This window comes from Pyxicephalus adspersus, chromosome 1 (genome assembly GCF_032062135.1).
Source record: "Pyxicephalus adspersus chromosome 1, UCB_Pads_2.0, whole genome shotgun sequence".
NCBI classification, from domain to species: domain Eukaryota; kingdom Metazoa; phylum Chordata; class Amphibia; order Anura; family Pyxicephalidae; genus Pyxicephalus; species Pyxicephalus adspersus.
In genome coordinates, this window is record NC_092858.1 from 177308448 (window position 1) to 177329411 (window position 20964).

The following is a 20964-nucleotide window of genomic DNA, read 5'->3' on the forward strand; positions in this document are numbered from 1 at the left end:
AGGACTCCCCCAAATACAGAATGATCCCCACTAACATCACATCATGGATCTGGGTGGGAATGGTGAGGATGGGGCAGATTGTACATAGGTCTCTCCCAGCTCCTATATAATGTATGTATATAAAGACACGGAGCGGGGAGGACGCTGCTAGGACTGTAGGTGGCCATTGGATGGGACTTACCTTCTACACGAATGATGTAATGATCTCTCTGTATAACGTCTCCATTAGAGTTGTGTATAATCATATTGTATATCCCGTCATTCTCCGGAGTCACATTGTGTATGATCAGACTTCCATTCTCTGATATCCTCACATTGGGGGAGATTGTCTCATTATATTCAATCGGTGTACAATTCCTGTGTCTGAGTATGAGGATTGCATTGTGTGTGGATGACTTTCTATATTTCCACTCAATCTCATCACATCTCCTTCTATCTGTATGGATCAGGGTGAGATTGTGTCTGATGGGGAGGAGAAGGTCAGATCCCGGCCGGGTAAATATTTCTTCCGGTGAATTTCCTGTACACAGAATACAGATAGCAGTCAGGTCACATTGCAGTGTACGCTCCGCTCTCCCCTCATATAACACAGATTGGGGTATAACCATCCCTGGGAGATCCCAGAATCCCCTGAGAATGACAACACCCCATATATTATGTGAAGGCGGAGGACCCATAGAATAAAAGCTCCGGATTTACATATTTTATATCACACAATATCAGTACAACTGATCAGCAAATATTCTCTCTAGGATCCATACCAGTAAACTGTATTAGAGCCCCTGACTGTGATCACTGAAATCCCCTGAGGTCTATAGATTGGCCCATTGTCAGTGGGTGTATTGGGGATCCTCCACCAATCATTGGTCAGATCTAAGACTCGGGGCCCTGAGCAGAAGGCACAGCACAGTTCAGGTCACAGCAACCTCAGGAGGGCCGAGCACTGGGGATCTGGGTGGGAATGGTGAGGATGGGGCAGATTGTACATACATCTCTCCCAGCTCCTATATAATGTATGTATATAAAGACACGGAGCGGGGAGGACGCTGCTAGGAGTGTAGGTGGCCATTGGATGGGACTTACCTTCTACACGGATGGTGTATTGATCTCTCTGTATAACGTCTCCTGCAGATTGGAGTGTTTGCAGTGTGTATATCCCGTCATTCTCCAGAGTCACATTGTGTATGATCAGACTTCCATTCTCTGATATCCTCACATTGGGGAAATGTTTGGACTCTGTCAGTATACAATTCCTGTGTTCTGCTATCTGACCGTCCCAATGTCTGGAAAATCCTTTGTAGTACCAGGAAAACCCATCACAGCTCTGTCCTCCTGCACCATTCAGGGTGAGATGGATTCTGATGGGGAGGAGAACTTCAGATCCCAGCCGGGTGAATATTTCCTTCGTTGAATTTCCTGCACAAAGAATACAGATAGCAGTCAGGTCACATTGCAATGAACACAAATTGGGGTACTGAAGACCCAGAAATGTCACCCTCTAGTGTCTTTTTAATATTCACCAACATTGAGAAATCAATCCTAGATTTCCTATATTCTTAAATATAATTATGATAATATTAATAATATTATATTATTATTTCCACAAATCACATTCATGTTCTCACCAGTGCCAGTGAGGGGGTTTATTGGCTGTAAGGGGTATTGGTGTCCCAGTGATAACCTGGAATAAGTTACATATAGTACTTAGATGGTAAGGTCAGATAGGCGAAGATTATGAAGATTAGATAATTATGATGATTAATGATGATTTGAACTACAACGTTCAGTGATATCAGATCCTGACGGGCAGAAGTGCCACACTATCCTTATATTTGTTACTATCTGGCGTGGGCCCTCCGTGGCTGACATAAACATAAAACTTACATCTTCTGGGGGGCCCTGTTGGCTGAGGAGATTCCAGGGCCCTAATGCAGTGGGCACACTTTGCACCTCCCTATGACTACCCCTGGCCCCGGTACAAAAAACATTTACCAATATCCCCTGAAATCTTTCAGAACACTTCAAGCAAAATTATTGCAGTAGGCACAGGGGCCACAGCAGTCATAGAAGAAAATGGGCCACTGTTGTCCCCATAGCGATCCAGAGCAGTACCCATGCGGCCATCTCTTGTGTGCATGTAGAAATAAAGAGACTGCAAAGAGGCCAGAGGAGATCTGAAACACTGAGATGTAACAACAGAGCAAAGCAACTAACCAAAGATTTTGGATTACTGTATATCAGAGAGCAAACTAAATGTCACCCAGCTCAGGGTTACTTCTACTTTAAGGAGAAAGCTATACCAGGTATGGTAATGTAGTCATGGAGCACAGACATTTGGGTATTATAGATTTTTTTATTAATAATGGGAGCAATATTAGAACAGGATAGTCAGATAAAAAGACAGTCAAAAACATTCACATATATGTGTTTGAGAGTGAATTGTCAATCTGTATAATGAAGAACGCTTGACGACCCTCTGCAGGAACAATATATGAGCCATTGCACATATATCACTGAATGTTACAGTCACCAAATGATAAATTTCAATTTACCTACTTTTACCAGAAAAACATGAAAACTACTATGATTGGAGTATAAACCTAAAGCACAGAATGAACCTCTACTTGTCACAATTCAAAAGAGTAATAAACAGTAATGCCAATAAAATTATTGTGAATAATAGATCCATAGTGTGTTAGTTTGAAAACATTATTTTGAAAGGGAAAAGAAATAAAATCCCATGGGCTCAGGGTAAAGTATTTTGTACTTTCACTTGGTTACAATGGAGGACTTGTTCATAATGTTTTGTACATTATTGTTAGCCACCAGCAGATGGAGCTGCGTCTTCATGTAATGTGTGTAGCAAACGCTAATAATGTTTCAGTAAGAGCTTGTTTACATTTTACATGGGGACACAGTGCCATCTTGTGGTGCGACCTGAGTATAAACCAAGATTTTTCAGTGCAAATGTGACTTTCTCTGATGGTGAATCAATTACTGTCATTTAAAATATATTAACTGTACTGGTGGTAATTTCTTTATAAATGTATGCCTATAATAAAGTGTACTGTATCTATAGCTAAATATTTTTATAGTTTAGTGTGAAGGAAAAGGAAGAGTAGAGGGTCAACTCAGAATTTAGATTTTAAAAATGAAATACTTTTTTTGTGGAAAATCACTAGGAATTGTTTATTTAGAAAATTTTTGGAATTTGAGACAGTATAAATCTAAACTGAATCCATTTCAGGGTCTGTTCATGTCTGTATGTATGAAAAAGTTTATTGGTAAAAAAATGGCCAGTGTATAGCTGCAGCTCAGTGCCATGAAGTCCTCTTGTGATTAGTCACAATTAAATTTCCACTACATAGTCAATAAGAATTTTTGCCGGTTTCCTTATTCTTTGACTGTTCGCTTTTGGTGCAAAATTAACAACGGTGTGTTTTTAGTCAAACAACCTGTTTAGGAACCTGGAACAGTATGTTTCCATTTTTGTGACAAAATAGCATCTGAATAACATACGTGGACAGTTCTGGATAGTCGTTATTCCATCTACTAGTAATCCATGGGCGGGAGTGTTAAGTAATTCCTCCCTTGCAACCACTTTTTGCTCTTTCTCCTCATATTCCTCTTCAGGTAGGTCACCTTCTTCTACATCCTGCTTTGGTGGACACTCCCAAAAAGGTAAAAAAAAGTCATGTTGATTTCTTGGATGGTGTATGAGAAGGATGAGGTAGGATTTGCTGTGATCAGTGAATGATGCATCTTCATGAGTTGGATGAGGGGAGATGGTGAATAATGTCCCTGGTCACCCAGAACTCACCGTGTAATTACATATTGTGACACGGTATAATAGTATTTAGCAGGAGGTGTATGATGGTGTGTATACCTCACCCAGTGTCCGGTACTTGTGTGAAAGGCTCCAGGGAGGATATAGTTGCTTTCCATCATAGTTTTGAAAAACTAGAAAACCAGTTTTGAGTCCTAGAGCTACTTAAGGAAGAGTCAGGAGGGTTCCCTGACCATCCACGCCATGCCTGGCTTTTACACCTGTGCAAGCTGAGAGGTGTAGAATTTAGGCAAGCAGAGTTCTGATCTCAGTCTGTAGGCTGGAGAGGAAGGTGCATTCTGTTATGATTGCCATGAAAAATTCGCTTTATTCTAAGATGCCATGCTTTTTCTCAAACAGTATGCCTTATTTTGTTATTACAGTTGCCAGTTTCTGTCCTGCTGACCTTCTGATGATTATAACTGGTAGACTGCAGTAGATCTCTGTGCTTTCCATCAAATGCAAAGTCCTGCAGTGGGAAGGCCACCAGAAACAAATGCTAGGTTTCAGGAGGCTGCACAGCAGAATTTGCTCCAGGAGATGAACCTATTTAATGTACAGCGCTGCGTAATATGTTGGCGCTATAAAAATCCTGTTTATTAATAATAATAATAATATCAGGCAGCAATGGGCACATCACAAGATGGCCTATTTATTCAGAGAACAACCTATTGGAGTATAGCGTATCTATAGGGGGGCCCAAGAAATCTCCAGCATCACTAATTACAGTAATAGTAATGGGATTTCAGATTCACTTAAGTATCGGCTCTGAGAATTGCTCCCTTCTTTTCTCTTTTAATGGCATATACAAGAAACCCTATTGGGGCCCTGTAGGCTAAGGAAGAGCTCCCCATGCCTGACCTAGAATACTCTCCGGACCAGTTTGGTACAGCCCAGTCATACGACCCAACCCCTGTCCCGGCCGGGGGGAATGTCTCCATGATAAATGGGGGTGTCACAGTCTGATGGCACTGATAATAGTTACTTATTGTGGTCATACTTTGAATGGGCAATACAGCTGAAGAATTATTGCAGGTCATGCCCAGAGTGTCAGGGGATGTCTCCTGGCCCTCCATACTGAGACCCATTGGTCTCTCTGCCTACTATTGGAAGCACACTTTGAAAGGATAGCAATGGATTTAGTGGGGAAGTTTGTTAGGGGACAATAAATTCTTGTAGCCTTGGATATGTAACAAGGTATCCTGAGGCAGCGCCCCTATGGAGCACCTCAGGCAAAAATATTGCAAGTTGTTCAATGTGTTTACCAGAATGGGAATCCTAAAAGAAATATTACAGATCAGGTAACTTCATGTAAAGGTGATGAAGGGAAAAAATCCGTCGTTAGTTTAAGAGCCCCAGAATGATGGTTTTGTAGAACATTTTAATGGGATTTTCAAAGGAATGCTAAACACTAGAGATGGTGAGTAAAACACCAGAGACTGGGACAGCCTTCTGCCCTACTTGATGTGCACAATCATAGAGGTCAGTCAATGTTTTCCCTTTGAGCTTTTGTACGGCCAACACCCCCAAGGACTCCTAAATATAGGTAAGGAGTCTTGGGGAGACGATCTCTCTCCCCATTGCTCTGTGATAGAAAATATTGTGCAAATACAGGACCGGATCACAGCAATGATGCCCATTGTCCAGGGGCACAGGAAGCCCAGGGGCACAGGAAGTCCAGGGGCACAGGAAGTCCAGGGGCACAGGAAATCCAGGGGCACAGGAAGTCCAGGGCAGAGTCTGCAATTGGGAAGACAGACTTAGGGTTAGACTAATGCTTCCATTGCAGGTCAGTCAGTGTTGCCTTGTCACAGCGCAGGGGATCATCTGGTGACTAATTCAAACAAAACATTCAATTTGACTAAGGGTTTTATCATAGATTGTGGGCCCTAGAGGCTCCAAGGTATCATTTGCTCAGCTGACAGTTTCAGTTGGTCACAGACAGACTTGGATGTTGCAGGCTAACGGTAGGAAAGCAGAGCAATCGGTTTCTGTCCCAGTAGGACCACAATTTTTCAGTCAGAACACCAATTAGGAAGACAACAGGCCAATGCTGATGCCCTCTCCCAATCATATTGGTTGCAGAAAGTGTTAGACCCCTGGGGCTCAAACTAAGGATGACGGAGGGTATGTGGCAGGGCGTTTCAGTATTTCACAGGAAAAGTGTTCTGATGGTATGTGAGTGCACTGATTGACACTTTGGGCCTGATTTATTAAAGTTCTGCAAGAATGGAGAAGATATATTTTCATCAGCGAACCTGGGTGATCCAGAAAACCTGGGGTGAATCTGGTCCAGAATTGAAAACATTTGCTAACAAATAGCAAATGATTTAGGAAATCCATTCCAGGTTTGCTGGGTCACCCAGGTTCACTGATAAGAGTATCTTCCCCAGCCTTGGAGAGCTTTAATAAATCAGACCCATTGTTATGTGTTAATGGATTTGTACCTGCTCAAGGTTCCAGGAAAGATAGAATTTGGAGGACTAGTAAACCAGTGTAGAGCCCTGGAGCCAATGAGGGAGAGGACAGGCGGGTTCCGTGACTACTCACTCCTTGTCCAGGTTTTCTATCTGAGCAAACTAAGACATGTTTGTTATTGTGTGAGCAGGTCCATAGAAAGTACAGCTCTGTATTCAGTTTTTGTCTGAAGGCTTGAGAGGAAGAAGCTCTATTTTGAAATTAGTGTAGTAAATTCCTTACAATTAAAAATTGCTCAGTTTTTTTCTCAAAGACCTGCCTTATTCTGTTGGTCTAGTTTAGTCAGAGCTACATAATGAAGTAGCTAGGAGCTGGATGGATAATGTTTGTTTTTAATGTTTTTGGTTTATTTGGCCTATTATTTTGGCCTAAACACTGTTCTGCATTGACAAATGGTTATATGGGGACACCAGAGGTATCTGCAGCTTTATTTGTCAGAGACCAGGAAACATTATGAGAAGCCCGACTTCCAATACCTTTACTAGGGACTCCGGGGTAATGTATCATGCTCACTGTCTTTATCTACATGCTGTGACTGAGATGATGAACGAGACAGCCAGTCCACAAAGGGTCCAGGCCCAAGAGGTTTAGTTTGGGTTTAAAAAACATTTTTAGCTATATATATATATATATATATATATATATATATATATATAATAGCTGCTGCAAACTATCTCATGTTACCACAAAATGGCACCTTGTGCCGCTGCGTTTCATCTTTTAATAGAGGGAAACAGTGATCATAGCCCCCTGAAGAAGATAGAGGAAGGAGTGCCAACGTAGCTGCCTATTATTGGATGATTATTATTGCATGGTACTATCAAAGCAGCCGAGGAAAAAAAATTGTCATATTGATCTAAAAGGTTTTCAGGAAAAGCCATTTTCTTGCTGCTTTAAGCAATGGGTTCAATATGATTCCACTCTCAGGTTAGAATCTGAAATGTGTGCAGCAGTCCCCAAATGTTGTTTAGCAGAATACTGTGGTTATTAAACTATTGACCCGTGATGACCTCTGCTATGTCCTAGAGAGGAGAATGCACTTTGTTCTCTCATGCTCATCCTCGCCCTTCCCTTGTCCATAGAAGAAAACTGTGTGTACAGTGCTGATTTGTTCTACTGTCACTGGAAATGATCACAAAAGATGAAATTTACCATTTACACACAGCTGTAGATTTGAATAGACTGAACAGATTTCTACCATAGTTTTAAACCTTGATCTCTTACCTTTAAAATGGTCCCTGGAACATCCATTATTACTATTATTATTAGTTTTTGGGGGTTTTTTCTACAATTAACAATCCAATTTTCTAATTCCTATCACTGCAAAACAGTGTTGATTAAAAGTGCACAAGTTATGAGTATGAACAATTGATCAAATATGCATAGGCATCCTTCATGCTGGTCATTTAACTGGGTGGTTCAACCGACTCCTGCCTTCTGACGGGTTGTTGTTTACCAATGATGGACCCTACACCTCATACTTGTGTACTCATAGTCTCCTCATATTGTCACACCTCCTGCCATCTGATGGGTGGGTTACAAGTGGCCCCTGCACTGTGGATTATCGCAGTGATAACCTGCGTGTGATACCAGCAAAAACAATATTTCCATGGTAGTAATATAATAAAATATACCCTGTGCCCCTGTCCAAGGATCATATAGGCAGAAGTGAGGGAACTTGTGGCTGTAAATTCTCTGCCAATGCAAAATCATTCTTTAGGAAAATAAATGATTCTTTCTTATATAATTGCAGGTTATTTACATGCCATATTCCAGCCAATAATAATTTTCTTATTTATGTTCTTACATACCTCGGACCAGACACAGAAGAGCGCTGAGGAGGAGGACACGGAGGAGACACATTGCTGCAGTTGAGGTGTCACGTCTCTGTGGAAAAACAAAATAAAAGAAGATTTTGTCATCTGATAAACAAAAACTTGCCATTTAACACTCCTTTGCCAAAACTAATTTTTCAGCATTTTATGTACTGGGGACTCCACTGGTAGGATATCAGCGCTGAGTTCTTTACTCCTGCTGTGCCCATTATGAGGGCTCCCACCATCCCTGTGCTGGGGTCCTGGGTCTGTACCCCCGCTGTGCCCATTATGAGGGCTCCCACCCATCCCTGTGCTGAATCCCTGGGTCTGTACCCCCGCTGTGCCCATTATGAGGGCTCCTACCATCCCTGTGCTGAATCCCTGGGTCTGTACCCCCGCGTTGCTCATTATGAGGGCTCCCACCACCCATGTTAAGATCATTTATTTTGTGTTGGTAAGAATGAAAACAGGAAGAGTGGACTAACCCACAAACAGCAGAAACATCCAAATGTTTTAGGCCAATTGCAAAGGTGATGAGATTAGTCTTAAAAGACAGAACTACGGTAAAAGTAAAAATAAAAATCATACTCCCGTTACTTTCACAGATCCCTTGATCGCTCTGGATACACGCCATAATTCTCCCGATCCTAAAGAAACCCTCACTGGACCCCTCCCTACCCTCCAACTACCGTCCTATCTCCCTTCCCCCATATGTCTCCAAACTTCTAGAAGGCCTTGTCTACAAAACACTCCCCCATTACCTGAGCACCAACTCTCTCCTTCACCCCCTCCAGTCTGGTGAGCGGCCCATTCCACTGAAACATCCCTTACTAAAGTGTCCAATGTCCTCATCAGAGCTAAGTCTCAAGGCAACTTTTCCCTGCTCCTTCTCCTTTCCTCTGTTATCTCCCCCTTCTAATACAAATCATGGCTCCATTGCTATCAGTCACACTGCTCTCTCTTGGTTTGCTTCCGTCTCACCGCTCCTTTCATGTTTCTTTCCATGGTAATTCCTCCTCCCCCACTCTCCTCCATGTTGGTGTTCCCCAAGGGTCAGTCCTTGGACCGGTTCTCTTTTCTCTGTACACCTCCTCTCTCGGTAGTGGTTTATGGTTAAAATGCCAGCAAACTTTATTTAATTACAAAAACATATAATTCATATTTCATGACATAGTGATGATGAAAACATTAAATACTGATGTATAGGACAGGTCAATGGTTATAGAGTCTCAGAGGAATCAATAGTGAGACCTAATTCAATACCAATGCAATCAATATGATATATGATATGTGTAATATATTACTCCAACAATTCCAACCAATTATTCAACAAAACCAGACTTATTTACCCGTATAGGAGTTATACCAGAGCTGGTCAGAGGAAGGCAGACAGACTGAAAGTCTTACAACCTGAGGAGGATGGTACCTATTCTATGTTTTCTATAAATATCCAGCAAAAATTTATAACTGTAATGAATGTTATAGCGTCCCCTTATAAAGGTTACTAAATAGTCCAGCTTGTGGCGGGAAAGTAAGTGAAATAAGCCCTAATTTCCTAGTATTAAATAGTAATCATCTTCACCTAATCATTATAACCTTATTAAGAATTATTGAACTGTCCTATACATGAGTTTTGATGGTTTTATCATGACAATGTTTTGAAATATGATTTATATATATTTGTGTAAATAAATTAGGTTTGCTGGGACTGTAACCATAATATGTGTAAATGGATGTTTAATAAGTCACAGTTTTTGTTGTTTTTGGTATGTAATAGAATGTTAGAGAGAGGATGTTGGGGAGACCATTGGCTTACAAGGATCCCCCCCGTGCCTGGGATGATGAGCACTGCATAAGGTAAAATTGGAGCTCCCACCCCTGCTGCCCCCCAACATCTTTAGGAAGGGTCGTGTCTTGGCATTGGGTGCACCATGGCAGTGCAATGACAGTAATTTGTTCTCCCATACAATGTGGAATTGGCCCCTATGTATGTTGGGAGAGCGGAGATGAGGTTATACTTATAGGTGCAGTAAAGGAAGTGGAGAGTCACACGGGGGTTCTGTACTAGATAAGAAGAGGTGGAGGGGTGAAGAGATGATGAGGAGTCAGTATTGGGGTTCTGTGTTGCAGAATGGTGGCTCAGTGGTTAGCACTCCGGCCTTTCAATGCTAGGTCCTTGGTCTCATCTCAGCCAGGACATTATCTGCATGGAGTTTGCAGGTTCTCTCCCAGGTGAAACCCATGCAGTCAGGTTAATTGGACTGCCACCAAATTCCCCCTTAGACTGTAATAATGACATGACTATGGTAGGGACATTAGATTGTGAGCTCCTGGGAATGGCTAGTGACAGGACTATGGGCTTTATAAGGTGCTATGTCAGTTCTATATAAATACTAGTAATAATAAAAGGTAAAGGTAGACAGCAATAAGCCAGGTGTTACATGTAATGGCACCTATGGCACATCTTATGACCACACTCCATATATACAAATAATCAGAGATAAGTGCAGGAGGTTTCAGGACGATTAGAATAAAAAGCATTTAGTGCCTTATATCCTGTACAGGCTGGGGGAGGCTTTGTAATCTTCCAATGAATGCTTTAACATTATTTAGGACAGGGCAGCACTGGTTTTTGGTGAAGCCAATATAATGGAATGTGAAAACCCCTTGCTATATCTCCCCATTATATTATAGAAGATATATATTGTTTGTCTGTAGGATTGCTGCTTTCTATGAATGTTGTGCAGGATCTGCGGGGAATATCACGCTCGTCATTCACATGAAGCAAACTTCGGATTGTGATGACAATATACTCGGCTTATAGGGGTTTCTCATGTGTTACTCTTCTGTTTTGAGGAATAATGATTTGAACATATTTCTGCTCTATATATTTCTTATGTTTAGGTAATACCTCTCACTCCTGAGAACTATGAGACTCCGCAAACCAAACATTATGTACAAAACCTTCAATAATGATGGGAAATTCATGTTGTATGACCAGTGCAAGAGATTAGGATTTATTGGTGAGAAACATTTTATAATGAGTGTATAAATAAATAAAGGTACTGAATGCTTTTTATTGTAATTTGCGTGAAAGTCCCCTTGCCTAAAATTTCTTGTTTGTATACATGAATTATTGTAATGTGGCCGTCATTGTCACGATATCAAGGCATTATATTATTAGATTTGGCTATCTGCACACTAGCAGTGAGGTTGCAGCTTCTTCATGCAAGGGATTGCTGCCTCTCAGGAGATGTGACATGTAGCGCCCCTTGTGGCAGTGAGAGGTATTATTAGGGCTCACTGCTGCCATGTAAGTGTTAGAGCAGCCGGCAAGGTGCCCACCATGTAATTTGGAGATTAGAATGAATCTGTCATTTGGTTTTACTTCTGACTTCACTCCTACAATCCCCTCTAGTTCCTCTCCTAATTCCGTATCTGCCCCACATTCCTTCCTAAGCCATACATTTTGCATGATTTTAAATCGATGGAGAGGTGCATAGAAGACATCAGAGTTGATGTTCAATGTCCGGGCTCTATTTTGGGGGAGAATAGTCACCTTAATGACCATGTTATATGTAAGTGTAGTGTATATAAAATACACACATAAAAAATAACTAATTACTCAGCTCCAGACATAATTATAATGTAATTATAAGGCATTGCCACCCCCTGTAGAAATATAATTTCACACTATACATAAAAATGGTTTATAAAATAAATAATTCTCATAGTGGTTTGTAAAATGAAAGTGTTTCCTTCATTATTCCATGTAGTCAGAGATGGGCAAAGTTACCTAAAGAAAGGTTTGCTGTATGCCAATATACTTGAAAAGATTTATAGACAAATTTACAGATAGCTTGTTTATTGGTGGGAGTCATTCTCTATTTGTCCACTAGGTGGTGCTGTGTCCACTTGGACTATAAGCACAAACCCCTATTAGGTGAAGGTTACATGGTAAGGAGGTTTGGTTGGGGCTCGTGTCTACAATTTAAACCAAAATATGTGACAGAGAAATGTTAGAATAAAGGAAAATGTCTCCCATGTGACTTCCCGAAAGTGTGTACAGACGTTTTAAAGTGTTTTAGAATATTTTGGGGCATTTCTGAATGTTTTAAAGAACCCGTCTCTGCACTTTTACAGCTGGCAGTAGTGAGCGGTAGCCCCCATTCATACCCCATGGGGCTGCCACATGGTACACCACAACCTCACCTACCTGAACCTGGCTTACAACTGGCCTAAACTCATAAAGAAAGGTAGACAACCCTTTTATTTACCCCCAGCCCCAACGTTATAATTCTGTCCAAATTTCCATGCAAAAAGCGGTACAATTTATTTTTCATTGTAGGATTTATTTCTTAGGCATAACTCACCGATATTTATTACATTTAATATTAAACTTACCTTGTTCTGTCGCCCGGGGACAGCGACAGAACAAGGTAAGTGGGGTTTTTTAAGTTATAAGCGACCCCAAGTGTGACTCGGGATTACCGCTAGGGGGGTTAAAGTAAAAATCTGTGTTGTTTTTTAAAATAAGGAGTGAAGCAGTTCCCCTTTGGTCTTAGGACTGAATGGGGGCGCAGAGCCTCCTGGGATTCATACATCACACGTCCCTGGAGACTGCGGCTGCTCCTTCTCCGTATGCCTGATCCCGATTTTTTTTTTTGCATTAGTTGAGTTTTAAAGTGGACCTCTAACTAGGCTCCATCTCAGCCATATACAAAAGGAGCTTTTTCTTTAATTGGAGGGAAAAGTTACAAATCTCGCTGATTTATTCCTAATTTCAATGGTTATGTCACCTGAAGCATGCGCAATGCCAGAAGGAAAATGGCAGCACGCGGGGTTGGCTCTGAGCTGGCACAAAGACGGAATACAGGATGGCCAGGGACCCAGTGCAGAAAGGTTCCAGAGGGATCTAAGGAGGTAAAGGTGTTTGTTTTTAAGATTTAGTCCTTCCTTAACTGTTACCGAGTAGTACACCCGCTGAAAGCGCTAACCCAGGGCCACACTGGGGATAGCTAATAATAAATAAAGCCTTGCCGCCTGGTCCTATCGGCGTCCTGACATCCTCTAGCCGTGTCCCCCGGCCAGTGGGCTGACGTTCCCCGTGATGTCGGGGTGTACAGCCGCCGCTAGGGGCACGGCGGGAATTTCAAATGATTTTGTAATGCATTCAATGCAAAATAACGGTATTGAATGCAATACACTGGATTTATAGGTCTAAAAGAAGTACAATGTCTTTCATGTACATTTATTTTACAGTATAATAAAGTCTGAAACACAAAATCATGTCAAAGTTTATTAATAAATGGATTAATATGCCGTGATTGTATTATGCTCTTATAGTGTAAAATCAATGTACATGAAGGGCAATGCTGGACAGAAATGTAGCGCCACCTTGTGGATGAATATTGCATGACTCCCTGACATTCTGGATATTTCTCTACATTTGTCTTTATATTATTTGAGTACATTATAGAGAGTTTATTATAGCGTCCACATATTACGTAGCATTGTATGTTTGGGGGACCCCTGAATCATGTTGGAAGTTTGGAGTGAATAAATCTGAATTTGCTGTGTATATATTCATCTAGTATCTCTCATCCCTGGACTTACCTCACAGGAGATCAATCTACTGCTGTTTACCACCCTGCCTGGTATTATTATTATTAAACAGGATTTATATAGCACCAACATATTACACAGCGCTGTACATTAAATAGGGATGGCAGGATCACCATTCTGCTGATCTCCCCACACACTATAATAAGAGAACACACAGGGGTTATATTTCCCAAATTCCTCACCTTACTACAAGCAGATGTATTAATTGTTTTATGGGAGGACTATGGCTGCCATGGCAGATTCTGTCAGATCACCTCACAGCCACCTACTGCTGGTCTAATACCATCATAAAGGCCCAGGGGAGCCACCAATCAGAGAACTGGGTCTTCCCATACCTCACCCCATCCCTGGGGGGCGCTTACCCCGGAGGGAAGTCACATTCCTGGTTTAATGGCCTCCAAGAAAGAGAAATGAGGCGAGGAATCATCTCACAGCTGTCACCTCAGATGCTCCCGCCTCACCGAACTCTCATGTGATTGGTTATCACGTCAGATAATCCCGCCTCTTAGCTGCTTTGGTGGGATTGGATGAGAGGACCTATCACTCTCCTCATCTACCTGTTCCCGCCTTTCATTCTCCCTCCGTAATTGGTTGAAGAAAGCTGTCACTCTTCTCGCGGTTGCTTCAGGTAATCCCGCCTCTTAGCTGCACATGTTCATCCTACAGCTGACCACTTTCAGGCGTTCCCGCCTTCTACAACTCATCTGTGATTGGCTAAGGGCAGCCTGCAGTTATTGGACCAATCCCAGAACACACCTTGGGTTGCCAGGCGCCCCCTGGTGTCCAGGAATCAATAAACCCGTTCTGTCAAGCCAAAAACTTCATTTATATTTCTATATAGAGGATCAGAACCCCGGGCAAGTTTGTACTGCTCCCTGGGGCCCCAGCAGAGAGATTTCCCCTCATTTGTATAGGGTCCCCTCAGTGTGAACACCCCAATAACCCCCTCCTGACCCCCCCCCCCCCCCCCCCTTCCCCTCTTCTCCATGTTATTGTTCCTCCGCATGATTGTTTATTCCCCGTCATAACTGTGATATATATGGGGGGGGGTCACTTCAGAGACAGATAGGGCCAGATTCTTCTATCGCGACATCTCGCACTGCTCTGCTCTTGGCCTGGGGAATACCTGTCTGATGTAATTCTCACAGCTGCCACTAGATGGCGACATTGACCTCATATAATGTAACTTGAATAGGCATTGTGCTTTCCCTGACCCAGCAACCAATGACAGAAGGTCCAACAATCTCACCCCATTCACATCACTGGGGGGTTCTAAATGTACAAATCCATCAAATTCACCCAGCAGGGAAAAAATCCCAAATAATATTGTTATAGACAACTAAGCCCCATTCTAATCCCTGGTATTAATATCAATCATCCAGCTTTTTCTTAAAGCAAACTCCTTCCTGAGGGAGCCGATTCCACATTATTACAGACCTTACAGTGAAGAATCCCTTCCTTATCCGGAGCTTAAACTTCTTTTCCTCCAGACACAAAGAGCGCCCCCTTGTGCTTTGTAATGACATTACAGTGAAGAATCCCTTCCTTATCTGAGCTTAAACTTCTTTTCCTCCTCCGTGCATGTCTCTACTAACTGAGCCGGTGACACGGAGGGTCCACCATCCGTCCTTACAGCACCGTGACAATAATATAGAAAACATGTAAAATCATGGGACTTTTAAGGCATATTTCCTCAAGCAAATTCAATAACTATACCATGTATTTCATTACCCCTAGACCTTATTCTACATGTCCCCCGGGTTTGTAATTGGTCCATTCACAATACTGTAAAGGTGTCCATAATCATTTATATAGCTCCAACATATTCTGCAGAGCTGCACATAAATAGGGGGTGCAAATGACAGACAGATACAATGACACAAGAGGGGGAGGGGACCCCAACCAAAAGAGCTTACACTCTAAGAGGTGGGGTGGTCTATTGTCTGCATAGAACGCTCTGCACCTTATAGGATCAGATAAATACCCGCCCTTGTGGTACAATCTACCTGGTTAGAAGGGGTACAGGTGGGACCGCTTGGCAGTATGCTATTGGGGACTCACAGATCCATTGACTTCACCCCCCACATTATAGGAGCCGGGGACACTGCATGGATCCCGTCTATTGGCTGGAGATCACCATGTCTCTGATTGGTCGGGCCGATCACACACAAATTCCAAAATCTGGGGGGCGCTAGTGAGAGAAAACTGATTCACATTGTACAACGTTTTGTGGTGGGGGAGGGGTGTGCTTCTCGTTATCACATCCGTACTTTTGATTGAAATGATTTGGAATTGCTCTAATCTAATATTCCTGCCATGGCGTTTGTTGTAAATTTGTTGTACAAGTAAATCTGATTTATAAATTTGGATTGATTGATACGTCAGTATGAAATTGCTGAAATTTAGTTGTACGGTACAATGGTTAGTAACGTGTTTGTGTCAGAAGGTGAGGATGTCATCCAGGTATCACCTGGAGAGAAGCTCCACCCCCTAACAAACAAATGAGCATACAATGGGGTGCATACCGACCCCATCGCTACACCCCCAACCTAACAACACCCATAAAAGCTGTAATGGGGAAACAATAAATCAGTATTTGGGTTCCAAATGATGGGGCCCCTTTAACGCTGTATGAGGACTGGAGCCGGATCAATGGCTGCCAGTAATGTCGCTGGGTGTTAGCAATATTTATAATAAATGTCCTGGCCATGCAGAGGTAACCTATACACCTGGGCGGTATTATTCACATACCTACTGGCCTTACACCAATTTATTCACATGACAGGACGGGTTCATCCATAGACGGGACATTATCTGGGGTCACCACATACAGTCCAGGAGTAGGCAGCTGGTGACAACCTGACAAACATTCGGCATTGTGTCACCCAACCCTTCCACAAATATTTTACGGCTCCCACATACAGACAGCAGGGTGCGGAGTAACCCGTTTAGGGTTTTCCCAATGTATTAGATTGGCTTAGACCCTAAAGAAGGCCTTGGTGGCCCCTGGGAATTTAAAGCCATCCCCAGCCCCCACTCCATGTGAATCATGTGACCTGGAGATATCGGCCACGATCTCCGGCTACGTCCCGATATGAGGAAATGATCTCCGGGACAAATCTCCGCTACAAACCCTGCGGGCAGATTTCCCTTATCACTGCTAACTACGCAAAGATGTTTAGAAATACAGAACAGGAAATCCCTACGTATCGGTCTGTTGGGTGTATGGCTTTAATAAAGATGAACATTCCCCATAAATTGCTAATTCTCCATTCCTCTCCCTGTATTGGAACATTTCCAAGCCGATGTCTTACATTTTATTTGGGCCGATAAGGTTCATCGTTTGTCCAAAGCAATTCCCGCAGGGATCAAGGAGGATTGGGTGTTCCAGGATTTCTGACATATTATTATGCCCCTCACCCCCGTCAACTGACCCCATGGACCCCACTGGCCCCAATAATGGCTGCACGAAGTATGAATTAATACTGGCACCCACAAATACTGGCACCCACAAATACTGGCACCCACAAACACTGGCACTCACAAACACTGGCACTCACAAATACTGGCACCCACAAACACTGGCACCCACAAATACTGGCACCCACAAACACTGGCACCCACAAACACTGGCACCCACAAATACTGGCACCCCCAAACACTGGCACCCCCAAACACTGGCACCCACAAATACTGGCACCCACAAACACTAGCACCCACTAATACTGGCACCCACAAACACTGGCACCCACAAATACTGACACCCACAAATACTGGCACCCACAAACACTGGCACCCACAAATACTGGCACCCACAAATACTGACACCCACAAACATAGGCACAAAACAAATATGGCACCCACAAATACCGGCACCCACAAATACCGGCACCCATAAATACTGGCACCCACAAATACCGGCACCCATAAATACTGGCACCCACAAATACCGGCACCCATAGATACTGGCACCCACAGATACTGACACCCACAGATACTGGCACCCACTAGTATTGGCGCCCACAAATACTGGCACCCACAAATACTGGCACCCACAAAGACTGGCACCCACAAATACCGACACCCACAAATACTGGCACCAAACACATATGGCTAAAATGTAAGAACAGATCTCCTCTGATGTCTTTTTTAATACACCCCTACTGCCTAACAGCCTACGTATGCAGATAACTATGCCATGGCGCTCGAAGGGTGTTTTTCATTTATACACCATAGGACGTGTAAGTTACAAGAGAACCTAGAATTACCCGTTAGACCCACAGATATGAGGGTTGGGACGTGCATTGGTGGGCCAGGCAGAAGAGGTCTGATTTCCGACATATATCCAATACTGGCGAGGATTGGCACAGATACTACCATATCCCACCACTATATACATAAATAGGAAACTACTGGCAGCCCCATACCGATAGAGATAATAATCTGAGACCCGAAGAGCTCCTGGTGTCTACAGGTGCTGATACTGGAGACCCGACTCACCATTCCAACGTGATAATATATATAAAATAACGATGTACAGGGGCTTTACACGCCATATACCCATCGGTGAATAATCTCTGCTGGAGAGGTGCGGGGGAAGATAAAACTTTGGTAAGATATTTTTTGGGATTGCCCACTTATTCTTCCATTTGGGGGGATTGTTGATCCCCTCAGACGGGTGTGCTCGGTTCCTTTTCACAAGGACCCACTGACACATCTAGACCTCCCTGTCAGGGGCCCATCCAACATACAAGATAAATTATTGGCTCATATTTCCACTGCAGCCCGGTGCCCAATCCTGATGGAAATCCGCATTACCCCCCACGGAGCTGGATCTTGTCAGATATCGGGTTTTTGGAGATAACCGTCTGGAGGAACATGAAGAGATCGGGGCTGTATGTGATCAATATCAATCGGAAGTCACATGATCAATAATTAATAAATAATTACCAACCCTCCATTCACAGAGATTTCCTTCTGCTCTATTTGTATTTTCAGTTGTGATAGAAATGAAGCGTTACGTATCCTGCTTGTATCCTCCTATTATTTACTAGTGATGAAACATTTATATGATGTGATTAATAATATTTATATTATTGCTTTGTTACCATTACAGATGAGCGAATCGAAGCCGACGAAGTGGAATTAGATCCGAATTTCCTTGTGATTCGTGGTAATGAATCGCAATTGTTCCTGAAATGGCGGCCGCATGTCTGAGGAGTTTAGAGATTCCTCTACGATCTCTGGGCACTAGAAGGGATGAATAGGGATTTGCCCCCATTCATCCGCTGTAGTGCCGTGTATCCTTATGTAAGAATACATAGTAGAAGTACAGCACGGCAACCACGAAATAGCAGGAAAAAACGGAAATAGCAGTTTTTAATGCGATTCGCCGCAAATAAATTTGAATTGAATCAAATTTTTTGGGGAAAATTTGGCGAACCGACCGAATTGAATTTTCGAGAAATTTGCTCATCTCTAGTTACCATATATCTTTGTTTTACAATTGGCTTGTTAATACAAGTGGAACGATTCCTGCATTGCTATTACCATGCTCTTCTGGAATGTTCCATGCTGTGCTGTATAGACCCCAATCTTGGATTTCTTTTTATTTTATTCATTCGTCTTTCCTTTTATGTTTTGCTTCAATTGTTTTGTAATCTATTTTTCAAAAATCTCAATAAAAAATTACAAAAAATATCAGCTACAATCTCTGCATTGTATGTTCATCATCTGTGGACCTTCCTGGGGACCTCACCGCACCTACCACCCAATCAGCTCAGTGCACCCCCAGACCCTTGGGGGTCCCCGGAATCGTTATGACATCTTTGTAATATTTGATCTGTGTCTGGGTTCTTGTCATTTTTACCCCTATCTCTATATACAATAAAGATTGGAGCCTTCAGCCAGCTCCATTATTAGTCCCCGTTATTGTGGATTGTGTTCTCCTTCAAAAACATCTCCTGTGACCCCCCACCTACCCCAACCGGAGGTCACTGGGATTTTTACCCTCACTTCAATCTCCATGGTGTATAAATAATGGTCTAGAAAAGGGGAAAATACCCAGTGAGGGGCAGTTCTCTGGGTGGCAATGCAAATGGACAAGGTGAACACCCCTTGTTACCCCCGAGGTCTGCAGGAGAGATCTCTGAATGTACAACACATCCCACCCTGGAGCAGATGGACTACGGCAGGAGATCACTCTGGGGGCCACTGGGGCCCGGGGAACATTGGGGAAACATTGAGTTTCTGCTGCAACATTCGGATGGTGGGTAAGAATTTGGTGACAACATGAAAACCTGAATCCATCCTGCCTGGTATCAGCGGTCAGTCTGGTGGTGGTGTAATGTGGGGGAAGGGGTATTTTCTTGTTACACTTTGACCTCTTAGTACCCTCTGAGCATAATATAAATCCCCCAGACCTCCTTAATATAATTTCTGACCACATCTACCCCTTTATGGCTGCATTGTCCCCATCTTCTACTTCCTACAGAATAACACGCCGTGTCAAATCATCTCACACTGATTTTGTGACAATGGGAGCCAACTGGCCCCACAGTTACCAGATTTCCATCCAATAGAAGCCCCCGGGGTGTGGCGGAAGATTCCCATCATGGATGAGCAGCCCACAAATCTGCAGCAACTGTGTGATGTCATTATATCAATATGGTGCAAATGAGGAATAATTTCAGCACCTTGGGGGATCTGTGCCACGGAGGATCCCAACAGCAAAAGGGGGTCCAACCCAGGACTAGGGAGGCGTACCTAATAAAGTAGCCAGGGGAGTACATATACAGTCAACAAGATATGTATAATATAAGACACATTCACACATACATTCACATATATATATACATACTCTGGAAATCCGTAGAACCGTAGATCTGCACCTCTATCAGACCTGGTTGGGGTGGCAGTGGCTCCTACTCCCGGATCTGCACCTCTATCAGTCTCAGTTGGGGTATTGGTGGCTCCTCTGCCCGGATCTGCACCTCTATCAGTCTCAGTTGGGGTATCGGTGGCTCCTCTGCCTGGATCTGCACCTCTATCAGTCCCAGTTGGGGTATTGGTGGCTCCTACTTCCGGATCTGCACCTCTATCAGTCTCAGTTGGGGTATCGGTGGCTCCTCTGCCCGGATCTGCACCTCTATCAGTCCCAGTTGGGGTATTGGTGGCTCCTACTCCCGGATCTGCACCTCTATCAGTCCCAGTTGGGGT

General features: G+C 43.1%; 1 protein-coding gene and 1 long non-coding RNA gene across 3 annotated transcripts in view; both read right to left on the minus strand.

Annotated features, from left to right (window-relative positions):
* The window catches only part of CD2 (CD2 molecule), a 198127-nt gene that overhangs the window by 113272 nt on the left and 63891 nt on the right, over positions 1-20964 (minus strand). The window lies entirely within an intron of this gene.
* The window catches only part of LOC140321707 (uncharacterized), a 15978-nt gene continuing 333 nt past the window's right edge, over positions 5320-20964 (minus strand). The window contains exons 2-4 of the long non-coding RNA XR_011918999.1: positions 20606-20942; positions 8116-8191; positions 5320-5566 (exon numbers count right to left, since the gene is read on the minus strand). This is a non-coding gene — a long non-coding RNA (uncharacterized lncRNA). The remainder of the gene's footprint in view (positions 5567-8115; positions 8192-20605; positions 20943-20964) is intronic.